Raw genomic sequence first — 6,000 nt, 5'->3', positions numbered from 1 at the left:
GAAGCATGCCAGCAGTCAGTGCATTGATGAGGCAGAGGCTGCCCGTGCTTCTGTCCCCCTGATGCAATTGGCTCCCCTCTCATATTACTATGGGACTGAAGTCCTTTTCTACATTCCTACATTGAAAGCTGTATTCATATGCTTTTTTTTTTTTTTAAGTAACTATATGCCTTATAGACCACTATGCTCAAACATTAATATTGTATTGATTGTTCAGTTCTGTATTCTTGTCGAGCCTTAAAGCAGGAGCTGCAAGACTCTGGTTCACATAAAGCACCATGGGGTTTATGTGAACAGGGGGGAAGAGTGTGATGGATTTATGAAAGACCTTGTTTACTGCCGGACTGTGGTTTATCTCTCCGGTACATTCAGGTTAGGCAGGATGGCAGATGTTAAACAACTTGTAAAAGGAATGTCTTGTAAGTGTAATTAAGGCCTATAGATTAGAGCGGAACTGACACTTTCTGTATTATTGTTGTGATCTGAAGGTTATGGAATGTTTAATTGTATGAAAGAGAAGTTGTATGCTTAGCTCCCTCCAGAATTCTAATGATTCAGGAGTGGTCTACCCTCCCTCAAATAAGCATTTATGCTGTTTCCCATACCCTCTCCAATAATCTGATAGTTAGATAAAATAAGCCAAGTTGAGCAAGGGTCAAGAGAGCAGGTGGTAGGACACATAGTCTGAAACAGCTTGTCTAAGTCCTCAGGAGTCACAAACTGAAAGTGATCCAGTCCGATCACATAAGAGGAGTTACTGGATACTTCCATAACAGACTCTGGCCTAATTGTAGAATAGAGTTTGGCCCTAGTATGAGATATTTTGTCCATGAATAAAATCATTAAAAGCATCGCAGTGGGTTGAAAGACAGCGATGTTCCAAATTTGGACTCAAGGGGGAAGGGGCTCATACTAGCTCTCTTACAACCTTTGACAACTCTGCTGGACATGAACTAGTAGGTGCAATGTGGGCAGAAAAGAACTGCTTCTTTGCTGCACGTATTGCTGTACTGTTCTTTGTATCGGGATGCTAGAGAAGAACTTATTTCCCCTTTGTTACTCAAATTTCCTGGGAGGTGCGAACGTTTTTATACATATTACTGTCTTGCGGATGTAAGCTCTGATATTACAAAAATTGTAGCAATTTTTTTTTATATTGCCACTAGGTTAAAGTCTCAATTAAGTGCTAAACTGTGGGAGCTGTTTATGCTTTTAAAACTAATTTTTTAATGAATGACTGTATTTTGTTTTATTGTGTTTTAGTATTGTTGTGTTGGATATGTTTGTTATTTCGGTTTCTGCTGGCCAATGGCTGTAATAAACTTGATGCTGCTGCTGCACGTATTGTCAGAGCATAGAACTTTAGATGTGCTCTATGTTGTAAACTGTCGGATTTGAGTAGAGTCTTTCTCCATTTGCGCTCTAGTTATCTTAGACCCACTTTTGTTCATTTTTTTATATAAGTGGAAAGTATTGGTGGAAAGACTAAGTAATTTAGATCACCACTCTCCAAGATTAGCATCTAAGCACCCATTATGCAGATGACGCTGTGATTTTATCTCTCCCTCCCTTTGGATTAAGAAGAGCATGGCAGGCTTTTGCATACTACTGCAGGGAAGATTCATTGCAGGTTAATTATTTAAAAAATTAAAATCATGATGTTTGCAAAGTCCCCTAAGAAGATGAATTGGAGTACTGACGGATTTAAAATCGAACAAGTTGGCCATGTTAAATATTTAGGTGTAGTTTCCCAAGCAAAAGGCAGTTTGAATGTTCATAAAGAGTTTGTAATGCAAAATGCCCAAAAAAGTATTTCAGCAATCTTGGTCCCCCACCCCACAAACTAGAGGTTGTGTAACAAATGAAAAGAAAGACCCCCCAAACCTTGTCTTGACCTGACTGTAATGTGTACATGCTCAATTTGTTGTACATCACCCAGAGCTTTTGGATGGGGCAGTTTATAAATGTGATAAATAAATAAATAAATAAATAAATAATAAAAGAGAATAATAGGGGTGAGCTAAGGAGCAAAGGTTTTGATAAACAGTCTCTGGTAAACAGTTTCTGCTCCATCAGTGGAAGGCTGCAAAGAAACTGAAGAAACATGTTTATATCTAGTTAAACATTGGACTGGGTCTCACAATCAGTGAGACCCGGTTGGGGGCAGTGAGCGGGGAGATCGGGCTAAGCCCACGAGCGTAGAGGGAGCCCTGGGCGGCCAGACTGGCCACCCACACGATTGCCAGCTCTGTGACGGAGCCGGTGGGGGCTGGGGAGAGTGGGGGCCAATTGGCCCCCGCAAGCTCCAGCATGCCCTGCGCGAGTGCGCAGGGCATGCTGACAAGACCCCCAGAGCAGGGAGGCAGCATTTCGCCTCCCCTCTGGGGGTCTCCTCATGAGTCGGCATGGCGCGAAGCCGCACCATGGCTACTCACAATCTTCAAAACCAGGTTTACGGAGCACTCGCTCCACAAACCTGGTTTTAGGGCAGGGGTTCTTGAGCGGGTTACCCGCTCTAGAACCACCGGGCTTGCAGCCGAGCCCAGTGGCTCTCACGATCAAAGAAAATCGGGCTAGCAGAGGCTAGCCCGATTTTCTTCGATCGTGAGAATAGCCCCATCCTCTTACTGCTGTATAAGCTATATGACTTGGATTCTAGAAAATTGGAAAATTCCATTTGTAAAACATGCAGGATTGTATTAAACTGTTGACAATACTGTATAAAAGGGCGGTAGTCTTTGCCATTGAGCCTTGCATCTGCCTCAAGATGCACCTAAGCAATTTCACTTAGAAAGCCAGTGAGGGAAGCTTGTAACTCTGTGGTCCTTCTCAGCTGAAAAGCTTTTAATAAAAGCCTATCAAAGGTTCTCAGAACAGAGCATGAAACATGTTTCTTCCACAAGGTGGACAGTTTATCCCAACTGCTATCAAACTATACGAAGCTAAAGAATTAACCCATCTCCTATATGGTGCCCCAATAACCTTGTATTCCAATTTGTGGACTCAGAAACAACCCAAAAAAAGTTACTGAGAAGCCTATTTCAAGTGCCTTGTTATGTGTCTAATGTCATTTTACATTTAGAGGCAGGTGTACCAAGTGTGGAGGCTAGGGTCTGGCTAGTGGTACGTAAAAAAGCTTAATTTTCTCCCTAAGGGTTTGGCACCTTTGATACTGAAGGATGGCTTTCAATCATGATGGAAATTACTGATAGTGAAGAAATTCTTTTTACTTGGAATTTCACCTGAGCTATTGATAGCATGGGGCCACAAATGTGCCAAGTTCGCACACCAAAACAATCTAAGATCGTGGGAACCAAATACATAACTCCAAATCAGCTAGGTGTCTTTGCACATTAATGGTGCCTAACCTTAGGTGGTGCAGCAGGGAAATGCTTGACTAACAAGCAGAAGGTTGTCAGTTCAAATCCCCACTGGTACTATATCGGGCAGCAGCGATATAGGAAGATGCTGAAAGGCATCATCTCATACTGCATGGGAGGAGGCAATGGTAAATCTCTCCTGTATTCTACCAAAGACAACCACAGGGCTCTGTGGGCACCAGGAGTTGAAATCGACTTGACGGCACATTTTACCTTCAGGTATAGAAGAATATTCTTGTTGGCAAGTTTTAGTGTTCTCCCGTCAGTGATTCTTGAGGGTAGGTTTCAGCGGATTCCTTATGAGGAATGGGTATGCCTGTGTGGAAATGGAGCAGTTGAGTCTATACCTCATGTTTTATTATACTGTACTTTTAATCAAGATTCTTATATTTCTCTCATAGCTCCTTTTCGAAGAAACTTTCCAGGCTGTTCAAATGAGTTTTTTGTTTGTTTTCTTCTTGCTGACCATGACTTTGACGTTACGTACCATGTAGCCAAATATTGTGTGGTGGCCAATAGAATCAGACAGACTCTAAAACCTAATCCAATTGTTATAATTTTGGATAAATTGATATTAATGTTTAAAGTTTTTTATCTGCCTACTTTGTATTGCTGGTCAGAGACCTAAATAAAACTGAACTGAAGCTCTAGTCATCCACTTCACTGCTTCAGCTCCCATAATTCTTACGAATACCACGGGGCTAATTTTCAAGCAGGTTGGAGAGGACGCTTAGGAGCAATTGTGTCTACTGCTCTAATGAGTTCATTATTCCAAGTTTGCACCAGAGCATCATCGACAGAACCAACTCAAAACCCCTCCAAGACTTCTCAGAATCCTATTGTATCCAATAATCTTCTTGGGTGGATGAACCTAAAGGGTCCTTCATCCCTGCAGAGGTGAGCTGTGGTTGCAAATGGTGGAGGTGAACTGAGGCCTTAAATACAGAGCCAGCACTTCAGCCCTCCATCCGAGCCTGGCATGTCTTAAAGGGGCTGCACCCTTTTTCTCAAGTGCTGGCTGTGGTATAGCTGGGTGGCTGACGTTGGGGATTGGGATGCTTTGGGTTTATCCTCTGACCCAGAGGACACAAGCAAGGGTGTGTTCAGGGGGTCAGCAGGTGCTGGCATTTCCACTGGTGGGGGTGAGGGCCCCTCGAAGCTTGCTTTGTCCTGTGAGTCCTCTTGGTTAAAGTCAGGCTTAGGGGTCACAACCATTTCACCTTGAGAGCCTCTGGTGTCCAGTTCAGGGGTCATAACCCTTTCATCCTTGGACTCCTCCGTGTCAGACTCAGGGTACATGACATTCAGTTAGGGACTCTGTTGAAAAATGTGGTGATCTGTACACCAATAGTAAAGGTAAAGTGTGTAGTCAAGTCGATTTTGACTCCTGGTGCCCACAGAGCCTTTGGTAGAATACAGGAGGGGTTTACCATTGTCATCTCCCATGCAGTATGAGATGATGCCTTCCAGCATCTTCCTGTATCACTACTGCCCTATATAGTACCAGCGGGGATTCAAACCAGCAACCTTCTGCTTGTTAGTCAAGCATTTCTTCTCTGTAATAGTAGTCCCAATCTATCTTTGGCCCCTAGGCTTAGGTACAGACACTTGATATGGGTCAATTCTCCAACAGGGATCCTGGTAAGGGAGACAGTGTTCTTATAGACCACAGCCACATCCCCTTGCCCACATTCTCTCACCTGCTGCACCACAGAGTATCCTACTGGGAGAAGCTGGGACCAGAATGGACCACTAGCCTCTCTTGACCAGGTCTCCAAAATGCATAGCAGGTCAGCTCCATCCAAAATCAAATTGTGGATGATATCTGGACATAAAGGACTGTCTAGGATAAAAGAGGACACCTGGCCACCAAATGTGGGGCAACCACTTCCTTTTGTTTTGTTGTATACAAGAGTATGCCTCAAAGGAGGCAGAACTCATGCTACAGTGTGACTGTGAGTGAAATATCAGTGGCCTTTACACTGTAAACAATTGGGAATAGTGAAGGAATGGGCAGTGAAATTGAAACCAACTAGAATTAAATTCTCTTTTAAGGGAAAGAAAAATAGACTTGAAAACATTCTTCTTGGCAGAGATCCTAATATTTGGAGCCTGAGGATACTAATGGAAGTGCCGAGAAGTTCAACTTTCACTTTAAAAAGCTGAATATTAATCTTTAATGTAGCATTCTTGTTTATAATTGTACACACAATTATTCATGTATAAACCTCAACTCAAATGTAAACAAAAATCTATGATTCTCATCTTCCTAATAGCAGGACTGAATTGTACAGAATGCTTCATAACTTCTACCAGGTGATTGGGATTTATTTATATTATTGCAAGGCCAAGCATATTTTTGGAACCCTTTGGTGTGTGGGAGGGAGAGAAGTGGCAAGAGAGGAAAGAGCTGAGCAGCCTGACTTATCTCTATCACTTCTCTGCTGCAGACTCTTCTGAAGTAGCTTTTCTTGGAATAAAAGGGCCATCAGGTAGGTGTGTGTGTATGTGTGTGTGTGTGTGTGTATATATATATACACACACACACACACACACACACACACATACATACACACACATGCAACATGGAGTTAGGCCCTAAAATATTTTATTACTAACA

This window comes from Hemicordylus capensis, chromosome 2 (genome assembly GCF_027244095.1).
Source record: "Hemicordylus capensis ecotype Gifberg chromosome 2, rHemCap1.1.pri, whole genome shotgun sequence".
Lineage (NCBI taxonomy): Eukaryota > Metazoa > Chordata > Lepidosauria > Squamata > Cordylidae > Hemicordylus > Hemicordylus capensis.
This window is presented reverse-complemented; position numbering follows the sequence as displayed.